Raw genomic sequence first — 21,923 nt, 5'->3', positions numbered from 1 at the left:
GTCAGTCGTGGGGCTTGAACTCTGGGCCTGGGCGCTGTCCTTCAGCTCTTCAGCTCAAGGCGAGTGCTCTACCACTTGAGCTACAGCGCCACTTCCGGTTTTCTGGTGGTTTATTGGAGATAGGAGTCTCACGGTCTCTCCTACCCGGGCTGGCTTTGAACCGCGATCCTCAGATCTCAGCCTCCTGAGTAGTTAGGATTACAGGTGTGAGCCACCAGCACCCGGCTTATGTTGCTCTTAGAGAGAGCTTCTCCCATTGGTCAGTTTCATTCTTGCCTCTAGGTATGGTGCTTATAACTGAACAGGGCTGACACTTCAGCTCCCAGATCTAAAACTAGTCCTTGAAAAACATGTTGAGTCACACCAACCTATGTTCAGAGATAGCTCCTCTGCTCCCCCCGAGTCAAGATCAGGTCCTAACATGTCTGACATGGCCCTAACAAGGGGCCTCGTAACCCTCTGCTCTCTTCTGCTACTGTCACCTGGCTCACCTTCACTCAACTGCAAACTCCCCCCTCCCTATTTGTTTACTTTCTTGTCTCTTGACCCCTGTTCTTCACTGATAGGCTGCTTGTGCTAGGTCAAGAATTTTTGTCTCCTCTACTTCCTGCCATATCCTCACTATTTGGAGGCATACCTGCACCATAGTAAGTGCCCAAAATGCCTACTGGATTGAGGTGATGGATAAATTCACACTTGTGAGCACACACACACACACATTTCACCACAATCTACAGTGTGTATACAAACCAGAAGCTAATTACCTAGGTGCTGCAGTTGGGCATTGTCTTCTCCCAGGCAGTTAGTAGAGGGAAAGTGCTAACAATAGCAATCCCGTGTGACAATTCCTGAGTGGTGGTAGAAGCCCAGTGTGCTACCTTGGCGTGGGGAAGGATTAGATTCCTCCTTGCTCTGGTGCGTGTGATTCTACTGGGGAACCCAACATATAATTGCTACTTCATTGTTTATTTCCCAGTGGGTCTCGCTCCTGTTGTGTCTGCTGCTTTTTGAGCCAATGAGTTCTAAATCCAATAGTTTTCCCTGCTCCCAAGTGCAGTTCTCACTCCTGGGTTGGTTAATCCTCCAATTCTGGTGTCTGCTATGAAATACTGCAATTGCAGCTCCTTGTTAAGGGAAGACTGATGGTACTGTGTCTTGATAGTAAGTGAAGGGTACAGAGCACTGAGTCTGTGCCCTGTCAAGGGCCCGTGGCAGGAGGCAGGGAGCTAGCATGCTTTCTAGTCAACCCAGCATTTATCCTTCTTTGTGTCATGCTCATACATGGCTGTTTGGATGGTGAGTTCCTTCCAGCTATTCAGGCCTCAATTTAGCCATTAGTTTCTCAAAGGAAAGGCAGCCCCTTGCTACCCTATCTATACCTGTGACCTTTCACATTATCTGTGGCTATAGTTGGAAGGCATCTCGTTTCCCCTACTTGCAGCTAACTTTTGTATTGACAGGGATTATTCTCATCGTGCTTGTTCAGTCCTCAGGGCACATAGTCAGCACTCAACAAATATTTAGTGATGAAGCATTTAGCAAGGAGAGGGACACAAGCTACTTTCTTTATGACATCTTGGAATTTATGCCACTAGTAAAAGCTAGAATTGGTTGTTGTTGTTGGTGGTGGTGATTGCCTTGCCCCAGAGAAAGGCAAAGCCTAGGAAAAGAAGCAGCTCAAGTGAAGATATTGGAAGAAGAGTTCACATCACAGGCCCACCTCAGGTGGACATGCCACCTGTAGCTCTTGCTAGGGACTTTAAGTTCATAGGTCACCACTGAACTGCATGGTAAGAGCAACCTCTGGGAGAGGGCTGTGGGACTCAAAGCTATCCTGGCAGAGGCTCCATATGGTGCCCTCTAGTGGCATATACAGCTCTTCACAGCTCCAGGGAGTTGAATGAGTTTATGGGACACATTTTTCTCCTTTGTCTACCTACCTCCAGCTCTTTCTGGACACTTCTTACAGATTCCACTAGGACATGAATGACAAACACCAAAATTACTATTAATTCAGGGAATGCCACAACCAGCATCTGATAGTCATTTTGCAAGCAACAGTTCAGTTTATAATCCTAGTACATTCCGTAACTGCTAGCTTTTCTTATGTGTGTTGTTTCCAAGAGCTCCTCAATGATTTTATCCCTGTGATCCTTTATTTAATTTACTTTTTATTGAGGCATAACCTTCACAAAATAAGCGTGTAAATTTTTAGCATATGACTCAATGGTTTTTGAGTGTTTTACTGATTAGTTTTGCCTGCTTTCACACTTCATATAACTATCATCATTCAGAACTTATTTCTGTTTATATCTTGGTGTTTTTAGTCAACATTTTATCTATAATATTGGTGGTAAGTGAAGGGTGCAGAGAGGAGGAGTAGGTGTTTCTGAGCCTATGCACATGGTCCTATGGGGCAAAAGCTGGAGGCTGTCATAAGGGAGGGCACCAACTGTTCACCACTTATCTTTCTTTTCTCTGTGTCAGGTTTGCTTCAGGGATATTTGTATGTCAACTTTCTTTTATATTGCTGTGCAGTATTAGGTTATAATTATATACAATAGTATGAGGACATGCTAACTTATTTCACATAGACTTGTTACCAGTTTTTGTGGCACTATCACTATGAATATCTTCATGCATGTTTTCATGTAGTAAGCATTCATTTCAGCTGTGTCTGCAACCAGGAATGAAATTGCTCACCTAATTTAAATTGAATAAATATTTCTAAACATTTTGCCCTAAGTGGCTTACCTTTAGTGAGTGAGCGTTTTGGTTCCTTTTTATCAATACTTGGTATTGTCACTTCTCCTAAATTTAGCCATTTTAATACGTCCTTGTACTTGTACTTTGCATTTTCCTCATAACTAATGATTTTGGAATACTTCCTTGTGTTTGTTTAACCCTGTGTTCTAAACCACTACAAATGTATAGAGTATTTCAAAGTTTGTAGAGTGCCTTTGAATTCATTGTTTGTTTTCATGAATCCTTCTGTGTTCTCCCATGGAATGTAGAGATTGCCACTCATGTAAGAACGGAGACTAGAGGCTTTAGGTGTCTTTCTCCTTCCTCTTGTACATAAGGGCTCATGGAGTTCCATGGACCCTCTTTCAGAACTATATCTTGAATATATTGGCTTCGTTTCACTCTTATCATGACCTCCCGAAGTTCAGTGTTATCATCTTCATTATCTCTTGTTGCTACTAGCTGGGAATGCCATTCTTCATATTCCTTTGGCTGAAGAATGGATCCCATCATCTGAAGATATTCTCTGTTGCAATAACACACAATACAACTGTGCACAGGAAAAGAGTAAGGACAAAAATGACAAACGTTTTGCAAGACTTCCAAATTTCATTATATGCATTATCTGTAAAGAAGTGACTTCTGTCACTCCTCCATCCAGTTTCAGAGGAAGAAACTGAGCAAACATGCTGCCTGGTTGAGCTTGGTTCAAAACCAATCTTTCTTCAAAGCCAGCTGCTTAACCATTCTATGATAGTTTCCAATAGTGCTTAATTGAAAGTTACAAGCTTATACTTGATAAGCAGATTTTGCTTTTCTATTCAATTGTGATTTGGAGATTTAGAGTTATACAGCTGGGAATGAGGTGAATCTGACAGCTGCCATCTTGGCTAGGGAAATACTCTCTGCAGTTAGAAACAGTGCTATTGAGGCCAACAATCTCTCTAGAGTCAGTGAGCTCTCATGGAGGAAAACCATTGGTAAGAGCTTGAGTCACAGGGGAAACTGGGCCAAGGAGTGTGGGTAGGTCCTTGTGAGCCATCACACAGCAGGCGCTTCTGACAATAGGGATCCAGTGCCCACTCTATGTGGAAAGAGGCCTCTTTAACTAACCAAGGGCAGGGTGTCTTGTTGGAAGGAGAGCCTGCAGTGTGGAGAACATGTCAGGTAGCAATGAGCACCATTCCTCTTGTGCAGATTCTAAATAGGCTTTAGGGCAGTGAGCAAGCAACAGCAATAGCTCCCAGGAATCCCAGAAAACTTTTCCCCCAGCATCTGGGTTCTTCTATAGAGTTTCACAAGGGATGACACACTTTATCTTCCAGTGTAGGCTTTTAGCACCTAGCCCTGATATATGGTCTAAGTTCCTAATGGAGAATCATAGCAGAAGCACTTAGTATTTTCCAGGTACATACAGCACCTAGAAATGCCCTCAACACTTTATTTGATGTTCTCATGTGATTCTTACAAAAGCTCAGAGAGAGAACTCTTACCATTGACCCCAACTACCAGATGAGGAAAATGAGACTCACAGAAGTACACTAATGTGCCCAAGGTTGTGTGTGTGTGTGTGTGTGTGTGTGTGTGTGTGTGTGTGTGTGTGTCCAACACAGTTATTATGTGACAGAGTTAGATTTTTCACTCTCTCTAAAGTTAACAAAAGTTTACTGTGTAGGGTGCTTGGAGGCTTCTCAATTGTTTCCATGACAACAGGCCACTCAGAGCCTCTGCTGTAGGATCAAGTGGATGGAAACATTGCTCTTAGAGAGATGGACTCCATGCTGGAATCACAAATATTTAAACAGGCTAGAAAAAATGGAAATTACTGGCTTGGCAAACTAATCTTTATATTCCCCGCTTTTCATTTTCATCCTATAAACCTCCTCTTGGTCAGGAAAAATTATTCCACTTGATGTTTGCTTTTAATTTTAGAAGAATGACCTCTGCTATGTAGAAAGGTGTATTTTGTCATCAAGCGTGTGTGCGTTTAGCCCCAGTAGTGGGAGGTCATGCCATTTTATTATGGCAGGCCTGTTACCTCAGAGAAGAATGAAAGAATAGGGAGCCAGGATTGCATTTTGAACCAAGTGCCCCAAGCATTCCTGGTGCATTATAAACACTTAAATAGGAATAACCCCTTTGTAGCCTTGGAAGTGTGTAGTGAGCTTATTAAATAACTGACAGCAGGGTTAAAGGAGAGAAGAGTGGGTGTGATCAACTAGAGCAGCGGAGGCCAGGATTAGAGCTTTGGGCAACTCCAGTTACATCGCTGGTGATGATTTTACGTGGGTTGGTGATGATCCTGAAAGTCCTGCTATACAGAGGGGGCTGTATGCTCACCCTTGCCAGTGACCAGAGGACATCCCCTTACTACGAAGAAGCACAGCGTACAAGCCTCAAAAATGCACATGGCTGTGTTCTCAGAGGTCTTGGACACAGGAACCACGTGGGGGATAGAGGCTGATTCCAGTTCAATACTCAAACTTCAAGAGAAAGAGTAGAAGTCTACACAATTCCTGATGCTTATACTAACAGCAGTGACAACCACAACACAGAAAATACTCTGAGAAATCCCTACCCTTGGAGGGCCTTTCTACCGTCACTGGAGTACCTGCTGGGTAAAGGACTCAAGACCCTGCTTTATTTAAGAGTCTTTACCACTTTCTTTTGTCACTTATGTTGTTTCCAAGTCTCAGCAAGATATTAGATAACATTTAAATCAGTTTTAGAAATGTCTGACAAATAGCGGTTCATACATGTGTAAGCAAGTACGTGAATACACAAAGGATAGTTGGAGGCGGGGCTTTGGTCCTCTCTAGTCAGTAACAATGAGGCTGTTTAACAGCCTTAGGTCCTGAAGGATGAGAGAATCTGCTGGAGTGATGCTGTGGCCATGGAGGAGATCGGCGCCCAGGCCTCACTGACACTATAGGAAGGGAGCTCCTGCCGAATCTACTTCCTCTCCTCTGGTGTTGTGCTGATCAGTCCATGGGTCAAACCCAAGGAGAAGCTGAAGTCAGGCTGGTTCATGGATGCAGTTTTCCCAGGGCAGGAAATAGCTAGAAAAACAATGGAGGGTGGGTGGAAGGGAGTCAGCACACAAAGGTGACAAGGACAGGGAGGACTGGGCCTGAATCAGAGCAACCGAGTCTCTCTCTCCTGGGAGTCTGGAATCAGGGCTGAGGAGCGTGCAGGGACTGGCAGGGGGTGACTGGGAATGATTATGCTGCAGTGGTCGTCAGAAACTATGTCAGGTGATTACAGTCCGTTGTGTGTTCAGTAAATCAATAGTTGTGTGATGTACAGAAAGACACAGAATCAAGCAGCAGAGCATGGACACTGTTCAGGGCCCTGCCTGTGGTCTCTTTTTCTGAAGATGGTCCATGCCTTGCCCTTGAGTTCTTATAGTAATCTCTCTGCTGTTTGTACAAGCGTCTTTGGTGGAATTAGTAGAATTGTGATTCCCTAATTTATATAAACAACTTCTATTTTAGAGCATTTCCCCCCCCCCCAAACTAGGAGATGGATTAGGTTCTTTATAAGCATTATCCAATCTCAAATAATCTAATATAATCAATAATCAAATAATATGATACTACTTTTTCTAGAAGTGTAAACTGAGCTTTAGGGAAGTTGGTCATTTGCCCAAAGTAGCAAAGCCAGTAAAAGACAGGGCCAGGTCTGGATCCCAGCTCATATGATTATCAGTCCTGGCAACTTTCTCTCTTAGGAGAGTCTTTCCTGCCCTTCAAGTTGCCACCAAGATACTCGTGAGGTGCTGTAACTATGACTTTGTTGTACATTTGTCTCTAGCCATAGCCATACAGGGCTTCCTCATGCTTCCTCTTGCACATAGAACTTTTGAGCTGTTGAGCTGGTCCTTACTGTTAGCTCCACCTCCGTATCCATTTCCTCCCACCCCCACTTTGCCAAAGTCCTAGGAAGCTGACCTTGGAGGGCTCCCTATGGCTCCCGTTCAGATCTAGCTATTGGTGGGTGAGAAGGTCCAAGGGGAGCACAGTGTAATTCTTCATTTGTACTCTTGTGCCCTGTTCCCCACTGGCTGCTGGGTTTGTCCTTCTGGTGACTGATAATTCCTTGCCAGCTCCCTTACCTGTATGTAGACCTCTTCCTAAATTCTCTTCAGCATTTGGAATATGTTTTATTTCCCACAGGGGCCTTGTCCTGTGAATCGTGGTCCAGCTTATTTTTGTGAACCACCAATTGTATCTTAAGGACTGCAGATCCCAAAACTGGTAAGCTGAGTCCCTTAGGGTCACTCCACTGGGCACATTGGTCCTACTGCTGCAGGCTGCTGCAAATATACCTTTTATTTTCTGACAAGCAGGCCTGGGTGGGCCATCAGTGACTCGGGCTTAGGACATGCGGGAGGGGCTTTCATTACAGAGTGCTCCTTAATAATGCACACCACAGCCGTCAGGACGTCTTGCAAAACTCAGTGACAACTCCCTGGAAAGCTCTGTCATTACAGTAATAATTTGAATCAATAGTGTAGTAAAGCTGCCATACGTTTATTTCACCCAAGAGATTAAGCGAACAATTATATAACGCATTCTGCAGAAAATCCAAATGCTCCAGAGGCAAAAGGGGACTGTGTTCTTGTCCCTAACCAAATGCTCCTCTGCTAATACATTTATTTATTTATTTTGATGTTTTATTATCAGACTTTGAATTCCTCATTCAGAAAGAATAAACTAGAAAATTTGCTGCATTTTATTTTCCAGCCTGGGGAAGCCACTATGTGTTGACTATCCCCCTCCCTCTCTCTCTATGTATGTATATATGTGTGGTTCTCTCTCTCTATATATTTAAATATGTGTTTTTCTCTCTCTATATGTATGCATATGTGTATATGTGTGCGCATGTGTGTTTCTCACTGTACAATGCCCAATGCTACATTACCACCCTATGCATAGCAGAAGGGCACAACAGCTATGGTCTGACATGTGAGTGTAAGTAAGCGCCTCTGTCACTGAGCTTTGTTTTCCCAGCCTTCTCCTTTCAGCAGTGACCCATAAGCACCACTCTAGTCATTTGAAATGTCCATGGAGATGGTTTTATTTCTACATTGGTCAGAAGCAGATGCAGACAGCAGCATCTCCAGTGCTGGAGGCAGCATTAGCTTCGGGGGATGGAGGGTGGCACTGGGATTTTCTCTCTCTCCAGTTGTCTGGAGGGCTCTCTAATGTACATTCAGTAGTTTGAACTTGGCCATAATTACAGTCTTATTATCCTCACCAGCTTTACTTATCTCATTATCTCCTTTCTCCGGTGTTAGAGGTCAGTAGAACATCCCTTTTATTAGCCACTTAATCCTTCTATCTAGTAGTTCTAAACTCTGATTGATCCACTTAAAGTCCTTCTTTATAGTTAACTTTGCTGACATTTGAGATTCCCACCCCTCGCGTCATCTCACTGGACGCAAGCAGCCCAGTTCTCTGGACCAGCAGCCCATTATCATTAATTTTATTAGAAGGAAGTTGAGTTTCATCACTGCTCAACCAACAGCACTTTATTCTTTTTGTTCCCCTCTCTATTTGTTCTGGAGACTGACTCTTTTCTCTTTGTATACTTTACCCTTTTTTTCTAATTTTTTTGTGTGGCAGCTTGTGGACATCTGAAAATCTTTTCCGTAATAAGAAGGACATGATCTCATGCCCAAGCATAGACAGATTCAGAGTCTTGTGTGTGTGTGTGTGTGTGTGTGTGTGTGTGTGTGTGTGAGTGACACGAAACCCAGGTGTGTGCTGTGAAAGGTCTATTTTATTGATTCATTCAATGAATATTTATTGGTAAAGGGACTAAATCATCTCAAATCATTTCCTGCTACTCCTAATGCTGTATAATCTTTCCATGGCAAATATGTTCACAATTTGTCTTTGTTTTAATCTTTATCATGATGATAAATTTTCAGAATATATACACCATGGTAGAACAAACTCTATAATTTTTATCTTATCTATTTTTATGATCCACAAAGATGCTTTTATGGCATTTTGATAGTTCTCTCATATTTCCAACAATCATGATTAGATATTCCTGCCTGGGAATGCTGGGTTGAGGGCAAGGGTGAGATAAATCCTCCTGTCCTACACTGCTTCTGAGGCTTCAGGGTTGTTTCTGGCATCTGTGTGGTGTGCCCTTGTGGTGGTAGGGGTGCCAGGGTAAGGGGTGCAGGGGCACTGAGAGAATGTGGGGGATTAAGGTCACTGTGCATGAGCAAGGAAATTATGTCGGAGCCATGGCTGAATGCTTTCCTATAGGGAGACATTCACAAGGGTCCTTCATCCTCATCATCATAGTCAGGATCTACCATGCCAGCTGGAGTCAAGAAGAGTATGTATTTTTTCCTGGACATTCTTGTTTACTAATTTTACAGTATTAATAGGATTACCTGTGGAGTTACTAGGGCTGTAAGAGAGTGAATCCAGCAAAGATGTCCCAATCATTACCATAGCCCCTTCTCTTCCATGGGGTTACTTGAAGACATATGGTTATCTGGGTAATAGTCTTTGGCAGTGCCTCAGAATTTCCCAAAGGTTGTGTTAGAACATAGCTGCCAGGCCTTAGCCCCAGAACTACTGATTCAGTGGGTCTGGATGGGGCCTGAGAATTTTTATGTCTTAATAAACGCCTGAGTAGGGCCGGGCACCGGTGGCTCACACCTGTAATCCTAGCTACTCAGGAGGCTGAGATCTGAGGATCATGGTTCAAAGCCAGCCCAGGCAGGAAAGTCTGTAAGACTCTTATCTCCAATAAACCCCTAGAAAACCAGAAGTGGTGCTGTGGCTCAAGCAGTAGAGCGTTCTCCTTGAGCTGAAGAGCATAGGGACAGTGCCCACGCCCAGAGTTCAAGCCCCATGACCGACCAAAAAATAAAAAATAAATGCCTGAGTGATGCTGATAATGCTTGTCCTTGAGAATCACTGAGCCATGTTGATCCTCTCCATTTCTGTTTCTTTGGAGGCTTCATAAGGAAAAATTTCTTTGTGGACCAATGACATAACTAGAAGGATATGCTTTGGGTTGTGGGAAGTGCTTTTTAATTTTAATCATTTCAAACATAAGCAAACCATAATGAACACCACTCACACCAGTCATTGCATTTAGCAAATGTTCGTAGTCGGCCATATGCCCATGAAGGTAACCATTGCTTGTGTAAAGGATTTACGTGACACAATTTATTTTCTTCCACACAACTGAAGGAGAGAGGTACTCTTATTATTCCCTATTTACAGAGGAAAAGTTGGTCTCAGAACTGCTTAAAGTTGCTTGTCCAAAGACTCTCTGCTAACAAGCAGTAGTCAAGCTTCCAGCCCAGGTAGATGGCCTCAGAGATTCTGTTCTTTTCCAGTCTGGCCTCCAGGCATTTAAAATATTTCTTTCCTTTTTTTAAGGGAAAAAGTAAAAGTTCCATCTATACCTTGTCTCTGACCCCATTTCCACTTGAGCAGATGCCAGCTGTTCTGGAGCTGGTTAGATTCCATAGCCTACATCCCGGTGGTCTCTTCCACTCAGTCATGATTCTCATATTCTGGCCTTTACTTCTCCAGAAAGAAAGTCAAGGTATAAACACCTCTCAGAACATGAGAGCAGGCATGACCCTTGGACACTGTGTAAAGCTGAAGTTTTAAGTTAGATATCCATTTAGTAGGACAATCCTGACTTGAAACAAAAACAGAGGTAGAAATCCAAGATATCATGCCATAAATGTAGCAGCCAGGTGGGGAGGAAGAGCTTGCAGCCCTGTCCTCCCTTGCTCCCTGTTTCCTGTAGCAGTTCTCAGGACTCCTTCCTGACAGCACTTTCAGGGTACTGTGGAGCACAGTGGAATAACCCACACTGAACAGGACTCTTGTGCTCACTGGGATGGGTGCTTTTGGTCAAGGCTTTGCCTACGGAGGTGCAGAGGTGATTGCTCCTCTTTCCTCCCACAAGCAGGGTCACAGCCTGCCAGGGCCAAGTCTGAAGCTGAATTCAGTTATTTGGCTTTGCCTCCTTTTGCCTGACTTCCTGAGCTGCTCATTTTGTCATTGTGTTCTTTTGTGTTGTTGTTGTTGTGCTTGTCAGGACTTATTTTCTTTGAGGAAAAAGGGCTTCAACCCCACACATTATGAGAAATAGGCTCTGACATGTATTTCTGTTCCTTTTCTAAAGATGTTTCCCTATACATTTTTTCAGTGTCATTAAACTCTAATAAGCTTCCTCAATAACTCCCTCCCTCACCCAAGCCGCACTTAACCAAGCATTTTCTGAAAACAAGGTGACTCTTATTTAAGGATTCTAAATGTATTCCAGTTCTTGGCAGTCTTAAGTACACAGCTGAATGCGTGCTAAGTCTAGCATGGATAATTACACCAGCTGTGACCTTTTAGAAACGTGTATTTGGACTAAAGCAATGTTTAGTCACTTTTGATTGACTTAGGTTTTACTTGGTTTATGTTTGGTAAACTTCAAACATTTGCTTCCATTTAAGCTGGTTAAACTCCCAAAGACAGTGCCATGTGCGGCCTGCTGTGTGGAAGGCCCCCTGTGTTGTTAGTGACATAGTGGGCTGTGTGTGTGTGTGTGTGTGTGTGTGTGTGTGTGTGTGTGTGTGTGTGTGTGTGTGTGCTCACACATACACTTGATTTGAGGGAAGTAGAGTGGCTGATGACATTTGGAAGCAATGCAGCATGACACAGCTTTGCATGGGGTGTGAAGTCCGAAAGGGCATTGGCTGTCAGGAGACAAATGTGAGCTGCTACAGCTCGACGATAGCACCATGCAGCTGTCAGGAGAGAGGGCTTGGAAGTGAGTTGCTATCCTATTTATGCTCAGCAGCCTAATGTGACCTTGAACTGTCCTCCTAAATGCCTGAGCACTGACCAGGTGGGCATAGGCTAGGCATTTCCTCCAGGAAATCCAGCCCCTTGCAGCCTCCAACAAGGATAACAAGGAGACAAGTGCTGCCCCTACTCACCCTCCTTTCCTCTTCCTTTCCACTCTTCCTTTCCTCCTTCCTTTGTGGTCCTAAGGCACTAGAGCTTACGAAGTAACTAGAAATGGGGCCCTTAGACTGCCTTTCTCTCTGCTGCTGCTGTAAGCCCAGCCCCATTTCACCATAGCAGCCACAGGCTGTCTCTGTGTATCTGGAAGACTGAGGCACTTTTTGCAGACGAGGTGAATGAGAACCATGCAACACAGCACAGGCTTTGTCAGACCCTGCTATAGACTCAAAATGAACAGAATCCTGGGGTCCAAAGGATGCCGTGCAGTTGGGTCACTGAGCCACTGACTTGAATTTGTTAAATGCCTCAGATTAATGTGTGTAGAGGGGAAGCAGGTGTCCTATGGCTATCAGCAACCACTGTACCAAAAACCATTCTAGTTAATCCCCCCTAGCACCCAGCACTCGTACATGCTCTCCCCTGCGCAGCTTTGATCCTCACTCTGCTGTTTTGTGCAGGTCCTGCTTAGATTTCCTTTCCTGGTAAAAACTGGGTTATTCACATATAATTCACATACCACACAGTTAAATATTTAAATAGATTTTTCCACCCATTCTCAGAGTTGCATAATCATTTTTTACAATTAAGTTTGGGACAATTTCATCATGTATGACAGAATCTCTTCTTCATTCACTATCGGTCCCTGTCCCTCAATTGTCCTCAATGGCAGGGAACAACTAATCTTCTTTTTGTCTCTGTAGATTGCCTATACTTGATACAAATAGAATCATACAAGGTGTGGCCTTTTGTGACTGGCTTCTTCCACTTAGCATAAATATTTTCAAGCTTCACCCATGTTGCAACATCTACCAGTACATAATTACTTTTTTTTTTTTGGGTCTGGTCGTGGGGCCTGAACTCTGGGCCTGGGTGCTGTCCCTCAGCTCTTCAGCTCAAGGCTAGCACTCTACCACTTGAGCCACAGCGCCACTTCTGGTTTTTTTCTTTTTTGCTTATGTGGTACTGAGGAATCAAACCCAGGGCCTCAGGCATGCAAGGCAAGCGCTCTATCACTGAGACACCTTCCCAGCCCCATAATTACTTCTTGTGGCTGGATAATTTTCTATTCTGTGGATGTATAAGATTTAAGATTCATTGGTTGATGGACATTTAGGTTGATTCTGCCTTTTAACTATTATGAGTAACACTATTTTGAACATATGTGTACCAATTTTGTGTGGGTATGTCTTTATTCCTCTTAGGTGTATTCCTAGTAGTGAGATTTCTGGGTCATATGGCAACTCTGTGAAACCTTTTGAGGGACTACTAGACTATTCTCTAAAGTGGCTGCCCCATTTTACAACCTTATCAGCAATATATGAGGGTTTTAATTTTCCTGTATCTTTGTCAACACTTGTTGTTGTCTGTCTTTAATTAGAGCTATCCCAGTGGACAGGAAATGATATCTCTCTGAGGCCTGATTGGACTTAACCACTGAAACTTGAATTTCTACTTAGCAGTTTCTAGGCCTCCCATCTTTGCATTTCACCAAGTGCCTGGTTCATGGCAAATGCTTGAACACAGTGTGGCTCGGTGAAGGGGATATTTTTCCACATTTGCATTCCCAGGAACATTCTTTCTCCGCCTCACAAACAAGACTTTTTTGTTCTCATCTTGTGATCTTCCACATCTGAGCATCTACCACTGTTTAAGAGATAATCGCTTCAACTGTCCCTAATGCTCCACAAAACCCAGTGAAGTATCTCATGTGAGTTCTCTTAGCTTCAGGTAGCCTGCCGATGTGCTAGGAAAGGCTGCTTGCCTTCCTCTTGGCAGATTCTGTGTGGGTTTCCCATGGCTGCTGTAATAAATTTCTTCAAACTCTGTGACTTAAAACAGCATATATGTATTAACTAACAGTTGTGTAGGCAAGAAATCCAATTTGGGGCTCACTGGCTAAGATCAAGGATTGGACAAAGCTAGTTCATTTTGTGGGCTCCAGAAGAGAATCTGCTTGCTGACTTTTCCTACTTCCAGAAGCCCCTCATGTTCTTTGGCTTTTGGTCCCTTCTATCAACCTGCTGGCGATAGTTTTGCAAAAAACCACCAGATTAGACCACAAAGCCAGAATATTTAGGGGCTAGAAGGCTTAGTTTTATGACTAAATCAATATTAACAGTTTGAGATGACTACACAAATGACAAAGACAACGGGGGAATTGTTACCCAGGAAAATCCTTGTCACACAAAAGGCCTGGAATTAACTCAGGATATCAGACAAAGTGAACAAAATCACAGTATTTGCTCTTTGTTAAACAATCACTAATTTTGGAGGTCACACCACTGAGCAATCATTATTTACTTCTTTCTTGCTTGCTGGAGAAAATAACTCTAATGTGTAGATTATGAGTACACTTGTTGAGATTACTTTGCACAACTTTTAAGTTTATAAGAGTCATTTAACTGCTTTCACTGAAAGTATCTCGCCTTTGTTAGAGCCTACTGATACCTAATGCTATCATACCTAATGGCGTTAAAGGCTGGTGTTTCTGTCTTTATATTGTTCCTGTTCTCTTTACTGCCCACCTTTGATTCAGATTCTACTGGCTTCAGTGTAGACATGTTGATCATTTCAGAAATGTTTTATCCCAGACTCTCATGCAGAGTTAACTTGGCCTCTTGTCCCTTTGGATTCTTCTACCCTGCCCTGTGCTTTCTTGGCAGCTCAAGCTCTGAAAGTTCTTCAGTCCAGGGCATTTGTGTAAGATTGATGCCAGTTCTAACTCAGCAGTTTCTGCACAGAGTTGTCTATCTATTACTCCATCAAGTGCAAGACCAAAATGGAAAACATCTTTTGAAACTGTGACTGTAACGGATGGATAGCTACCAAACTTTAGTTCATCCTAGAACATTTATAAAAGCCAGCTGTTCTTCTGCTAAGAAAGCTGCCTGGTCACCCCTGGTTAGTGATAACTGTCTCTGACTTGCACTGGCTGTCTGAGCTGAAGTTCCAATAAAGAAACTTTTCCTGTCTTGTTCATAATACGTGGCTTGATCTCATTTTTAGTCTTTTCATGAGATAGTGTCCTGCTGCCCAGTGTCACTTTCATCCATTTTAAGACCAGCAGTGTAGTATTCCTCAGACTCTTCTTTCATAGTCTCCATTCAACAGCAGACTGCTTTCTGATTCCACTTTTAAGGAGCCAGCTGGATGATAGATGGTAATTGCTCTCATTTATTGTCAGTTGACTAGCAACCTTAATTCCTCAATTCTGCAATTCTGTACAATACAAAATATTCACAGGTTCTGAGAAATAAATGGGCATCTTTGGGAGTCAGTATAATGGGTATCACATCTTGCGTCCTATTATCCTACTCCCTCTTCCTTCCTTCCTTCCTTCCTTCCTTCCTTCCTTCCTTCCTTCCTTCCTTCCTTCCTCGCTTCCTTCCTTCCTCCCTCCCTCCCTTCCTTTCTTCTCTCCCTTTCTTCCTCTTTTCCTTCCTTCCCTCCCTTTCTTCCTAATGCTTACTACCACCATGTTTTAATAGATGATGGAACAGAACAAACTATCACTTTACTGAGCACACTGGCAGGTCAGTGGCAATTCTGGGGTCATTACTGAAATGCCAACAGCAGTAGAAACTGTCTATCAAAATTGGCCTTGTAACATGTAGGTCTTTGGGGGTATATTTTTAATAGAGCTTTAGCATCATAAGGTTCATTTCCTCAAGAATATTATTAATTTGCAAAACATAGAATGCAATTCTTTCATCCTTTAATCAGAGCCATTTAAAATGCAAGTTATTCAAGCATCATACAGAAAGAGGATAAGTTTCTAGGTGGTATAATTGCATCAAGGAGCTGGAGTAGAGTTGGAGGAGGGTCTTGGGTCAGGGTCCTTCTGACTTGTGGCCTTCACTCTGAGTGAAGGCTAGAACGATGCCTAGGGAAATAACTAACTTAAACTTGTGGGGAGTGGTGAATGGGAGAAGGGGAAAGATAAAGGAGCCACAAAGCATCTTTTTAAATTTTTCCATAAACACATTTGCAAGATGACAGATGAAAGCAATTTTGTTCATTCAACAACTCTTTAGTTTGGATGTGCAGTTTGCAAAGTGGAATATTATGCAATGGGTGTGGGGCAAGAAGATTGTAAAGGAAAAAGAAAGGAAGGGAAAGAAATCCAGACAGAAACACCCTTACTGTCAATAAGACAATACACAGTCACATCCTTATATCCCACAGGGCTGGAAAGGGCATTCTGATGTGGTCTGTGGTGGATGGTTACCATTTTCTGACAACTCACTCTCCAAAGTTTGTAGTATTGGTAAGAGCTGGTACCCCATGTAGAAACCACAGCAGGAAGATGTTCTAGATGCAGAGACTGGGCACTAGTCCCAGGCTTGTCCAATCAGGATGGAGTGGGACCAGGCAAAGGGACAATTGAGATTCTTCGATTGAAGCTGCCACAGTGTCTCATAGCACCACGATGTCTGCTATCTTCATTAAGCTGCTTTTACCAAAAGATACTGCCTGTGAGTCCTTGGAGGCTGTCTTGGTTCTTACTTTCCAATTTGGTCCTCCATCTATCATGTGAACCTCAATTTCATCCTCTAAATTTTGTCTGCTTAACACTGCAAAATCTATTTTCTGTTACTTACAACTTAGTACTCTGGAATGTAACACTATTTATTTGCTAGGAGAAAATAAGTATAGTGGTCACTGACGGAAACTCTTAGGAAATCTAGCAAGGGTTTTCTTCCAGATCTTTGCATGTCTACTTTCTCCTGGCATTTGGGTCATGGCTAAGTATTGTCCCAGAGATGTCTATCACAACCAGCTTGTCTAAGTCTACTGCCTTACTTCCCTTGACCAAGACAGTTCAGAGCTTTGGCTGTACATTACAGTAACCTGATCTAATCTGCCACAGAGCCCCATTTCACTGGTCTGGAGAGTGAGCTGGGAATCTGGATGTTAAAAATGAGCACAGGTGATTCTAATGCACAGCTGAGCTTGAGGAACTGCAACCTCAACTTATCACCTTTAACCTAATATGTGCTTTCTACTTTTCTGATAGGAATATTGGTTGTCTTCTTCCTCCAGAATTGAAGCTCAGTGAGGGCAGGATCTTTGTCTTGTTCACAAGCTCACTGTAAATAATACCACGAATACTGGCTGAATGAATGTATGAGCTGCTTGCCCTTCAGGGTGCTCAGATTTGTTCTAGCTGATACCTGAGATTTCATTATTAGAGCTTGGGCTCTCAGGTGTTCTAGACCTGGAGCTGAGCTGGAGGAAGGAGAGTGGAGCTGACAGGGGCAGACAGAAGGACTCTTGACAGAAGGGCTGTCAATGAGAACAATGAGGAAGAGAGAAGCCAGAAACAATACTTTGAGCTGCAGAAATGGAGCCCACAGAAGAAGGGACCTGATCTAGAGAAGAGGCTGCATGTACAGCTTCTTCCTGGGCAGGAATGCCCAGCAGGCTTGATGTGATGTCCCCCTCTCCCCCCGCCTGCGGATTTTTTTTTCTGTCTTTCGGACTTCCTCTCACACCAGTACCTCCCTTCTTCTTTCCCTGCTCCTTCTCCAGTTTGCGTATGGAACAATGAGCCCACAGATCTGCTTCTTTAATAATGCTGTGTACATCCAGGCTTGCTTCAGGCCAGGAGATTGTTGCAGATAAAATAATGAGCATCCCTTCTTTTTGGTCCCCACTGTCCCTTACCTCCTGTGGCAACAGACACCTCTGTCTCAGCAGGCTCACACAGACCCCTGCCAGGCTTTTCACTCACCTGCCTGAGACTCCCTTTAACATCAGAAACCCAGCCAAGAGCCAGAAAGAGTGAAATCGCCAGCCACCTCAGGTAGATCCAGCCTAGTTTCTCTCTCAAGGTCGTCCTCAGACATATTATTAGATGATGCTGTGGCCAGCAGGGAGCCTGGGTGTCTAAATTCAACCCAATTTCTTCAGGATGTGCCTGGCCAACTAGGATTAAATAGGTGGAACTTAAGATCAGAAAATGATGGTTTCTCCTGCCTGCAGGAAGCATTTCCCACAGCATGCCTCTCCCCAGAGAAGGCGTCTGCTGGGCATCTCAGGGCAGTCTGGCTCTTTTGGGAACCACTGGTGATCCCTTGTGGTCATCTCCATTCCCCTAATGAGAGCAACCACCTGTGGTGTGAATTTCTGCAATGAGCCTACATCCCTTCAACATCAAGAACGCTCCCAAGGAAGCAGTACAAGTGTGGGATCCCTCAGCCTGCCCAAGATGGAGCTCAAAGGAACCCTGACTACTTTTGCTCTGGAGGAATCAGGGCCCTGCCTGTCCACCACTCTGTCCCTATCTGTCTATCCTTCTGTCCCAGGAAAGTGCTTCTCTCCATTCGTCTCTGGAGGTAGAACTCAGCACAGTCCCTCACTCTCTAGCGCGAGCCCATCTCACTGTAGTTGTGCCTGTGTGCAGGTGACATTCTGTCAGTTAGTGCATGTCTTCTTATTGAACCCAGTGAAAGCAGGGAGTTTTAGTCTCATTTTCTTCTCCTTTCTAGCAGTAACTTTTAGCTCCTTCCTTCACCATTCCTTCCTACTTTAGCAACTGAGCTCTGAGTTCTCTCAGAGTAAAACATGTACAGATAAAAGACCACATTTCTCAGTTTCTCGTGTAGCTAAACGTAACCAGGAGAATCAGTCGTGGATATCATTATATCTGGGATATATGTAGAGTCCGCCAGGGGAGATAGGATTCCACTGGGAGAAAGCCCTTTGCCCTCTCAGCTTGAGATGTACACACAAGGACCAGACTGTGGGCAGCCATTTTTAAAGCATGAGGTAAAACTGCAGCTTGATGAAACAGCAAAATAGAGAGAGGCTGGGTCCCTGATAATCAGGGAGTTCCTCACCAAATCTGGACCTCTTTATTTGGTTAGGAACTCTTGGTCTGGGGCTTTTATTTGGTTTTTTTAAAAAATCATTTCTATTGATTCTTTACCATATAAAATTTATTCAGGTCACATCCATTTGAAGTGGTAAGATCACAGCTAGAGAGAAAGTAATCTGGTAAGAAGTCTATTTATAAAACCTGTCACGAAAGCTTTCTACTCTGTTGTACATTGTCCATATTCTTTTGTTAAAAACATATGACGTAGAGCTGAACTTATTAGTTCAGTTATTAGTTATTAGAACTTATAACTTAATAACTGAACTTATTAGTTCAGTTATTAGTTATTAGAAATACGTCATTATTCAAAATCATATCTCATGTTGGAAAAAGAGCTTAAAACCTGAAAATTGCCCCCCTTGATTTCCTCTTTAAAACTTCTTCCTTCACATTTTCTTTTCTCCGTCACCATGCATACTCTTAGTTCTTACTGCCCTTTTCCAGAGAAGCGAAGCTTTATGTACACAGCTACACCTACCACAGAAATGGAAAAATAGAAGGCTACAGCGAGACATAAAAACAAAACACTCTTAAAAATGATCACAAATCAAGTAGAAATATCCTGGCAGCTTTTACAATTGATCTCTGTTTTTGTAGAAAATCATTAGATAAGAATATGTAAAAATTTTACCAATGTAAATAAGTCCTCTGCTGTTCTGGCTGTACAGGTGACCCATACCTACAGACACCGTGTGGCAGCTCACATGTTGAAATGAACGTGGTTTCTGTTCTCAGGGCCCTTCGCTCAACACTCCCAACCAGAACAGTTATCGATTCATGTGAGCGTCACTGGAGCTACTCAGTCCCATAGGAAACCTGCAGACTCAGTACTTGAAGAATACACACTGTACCACTAGCCCTCTTGGTACGATGATATGATAAAAATAAAATGACACATGCAAGAAGAATACCAAGTGGAGTGCCTAACTAATGGACATTCGTTAAGCTCATTTACTGAAAGAATCTGACTCATGAAGGGACTTTTTGAGACTTACTACAATTCCTTTCATTGTCAGAACAATAAATATGGTGTTACTTTATCAAAAGATTTAATGAGAAATTAGGCAAAATGCACAGAGCCTATCCAGGTGAACTCATTCATTAGACTTTGGAAGATATCTGCCTTGTGCAGCTGGCAAAGAATGATGTCAGCCTGGAAGAAGAGGCAGCTAATCAGATTAGACTAATGTGGGAAATGGATGAGGGGAAGCTTGCCATAAGTGGGTGTCCATATTGGAAAAACTCCATGCTGTGCTTCCAGGGGGCACATAACCCAAAGGTCTCTCTCACTCCCCACCCTGGCGTTTTGTCTGGGACAGCACCAGTGTTCTGCTCAAGTCTAGTGTGAGTGAGGAGAGGTGGGAGGGGATGGAGGCTGAAGAAAGGTTGGAGCCTTTCCCAAATCTTCACCTACTCATGCCAGACCTGAACATACTGTTCACAGTCCTGCCTGTCTTTTGACCTCACCGACACTTTGTCTGTAGTGGAGATCTATCCGTAGCAAAACTCTAGAGCTGTCTTTTTTCTTGGATATTTTCAATTCCATTAAAACACTTATTAAAGCAGTGTCTACTATAAGCCTCACATTGTATCAAGCACACTGTATTTCAATCTAGCAGTTCTTTTTGCGCTTCTTTAGCAAAATTCCCACTTATTCTCACAGTTCTTAGTCTCCAGGGAGTAGATCTTGAGGTGCCCTGAAGCAAAAGTACAAATACCACCCCTGACAGACTGCATTCTAACTTTCCAGCGGAATAGTCATATTTGGACATGACTGAAGCCTCCATCCAAACTGTAGCACGTTCCTGAAAAGCAAATTCAAAGACACCTGTGCACGGCACTAGTTTGCTTTCTTCTACTGTTCCAGTGTATTCCACAGAGGAAGGCACTTCTGGCCAGGACTATGACAGTGCCCAGTCCTCTGCATTCCATCTCCCTGCTAGCTTAAATAAGTGCTCATGGAGCTCTTCCTAGAGGCCTCTCATTTGACCCTGCCCTGAGAAGTGGCATCCCAGCAACACAAAGCTGACTAATTATTCTCAGGTTCTGTGTTTGTGAATTTGCATACTTGCTTAAATTGTTTGTAAGCACCCGAGTCAATACTTGTAACATTACACAGTTGCTGGGGACCTATGCAAAACAATGGGAAATCTGGGTCATCTGATACAAATTTTGAATGAGATCATGACCTCCCTTTTTTCTTCACTGTGAGCAAATGTCCTCTTTGTGGTGTATTTGGTGCCCACCTTTCTGAGTTTTGTGTTCTTTGTTGGTTTTGCTGTTGTAAAGCACTAAAGTGCAGTGAGTGGTCCTGGGTGTACACAGGCTGTGGTGGGCAAGCCCTGTGGGGAAATGCTTGTTAGATAACCAATCTCATTCAGACAGGAGTTAGAGTGCTATTGGTGTGTGCTCTCTGTTCATGAGCCAACAATACAGATCAGATAAGGTGTCTTTCACCAAAACCACACAGCAAACAAGCTTTTGAGTTTGTCTTTCCCAAAGTTTCATCACATATTAGACTGTTATCAGAAGGATGGACCTTTTTCAAAATTGATGTGACTGAGTAGTGGTTTAGTGAGCTTTCTGTTGCTGTGAAACAATACCTGGGATGAAGTGATGGAAGATTTATTTTGGCTTAAGATGTGGGAGGCTTCTGTTAGGTTACTTGGTCCTGTTGCTTTGGGTCTGTGGCGGCACCATACACAGGAAGCTTAAATTAGATTGTAAGGGTGGGGCTGGATGGAAAAGGAAATGGGACAAGTACAGCAAAAATAATCAGTGTGCATACAGGATAAAGAAAGTGGGAAATGTGAAATGAGTCAGGAGGGAGGGAACAGATCGGATGGGAGAGAACAAAAGAAGGGGAGACTCTGATCAAGAAGTATTAGATACTTGTCAATCCTAACCCCCTTTGTACAACCCTGTGAAGTTCAGAAAAAAATTTAAATGTGTTGCTTTTTTGTTTGTTTGTTTTGAGACAATGTCTTGTTTCCATTATAGACCAAGCTAGCATGGAACTTGTGATTCTCCCACCTCCAACTCTAAGTGCTGGGATTACAAGTATGTGCTACCACATGTGGCTTTGTGTTGCATGGTTGTAATGGTCAGGGAATATTGTGGTAGCAATAAAGCAATGAGATAAGAAATTCTTTCTTGGCTGCTAGGTGGTATCAGTGCAGGCTAGTAGGGAGCCTGAAGTCCCACCTTTTGTAAATAAACTACATCCCCAAATAAATGCAGAGTAAGGAGTTTGAATGTTTATCCCTACCTGGAAAAAATGAAGTGGC

General features: G+C 43.2%; 1 long non-coding RNA gene across 2 annotated transcripts in view; it reads left to right on the top strand.

The window, feature by feature from the left end:
• The window catches only part of LOC138822804 (uncharacterized), a 73,650-nt gene that overhangs the window by 15,148 nt on the left and 36,579 nt on the right, over positions 1 to 21,923 (top strand). Inside the window, exon 1 of one of the 2 annotated variants that reach the window (XR_011370634.1) lies at positions 6,937 to 7,001. The exons of the other annotated variant lie outside the window; for it this stretch is intronic. This is a non-coding gene — a long non-coding RNA (uncharacterized lncRNA). Of the gene's footprint in view, positions 1 to 6,936; positions 7,002 to 21,923 lie in introns of those variants that run through there. 2 annotated transcript variants of the gene reach the window in all.

The sequence above is a fragment of the Dipodomys merriami genome, unplaced genomic scaffold (genome assembly GCF_024711535.1).
Source record: "Dipodomys merriami isolate MVZ:Mamm:240054 unplaced genomic scaffold, mDipMer1.0.p SCAF_116, whole genome shotgun sequence".
Lineage (NCBI taxonomy): Eukaryota > Metazoa > Chordata > Mammalia > Rodentia > Heteromyidae > Dipodomys > Dipodomys merriami.
The sequence above is the reverse complement of the archived record's forward strand: the minus strand, read 5'-3'. Positions and strand labels throughout refer to the sequence as shown.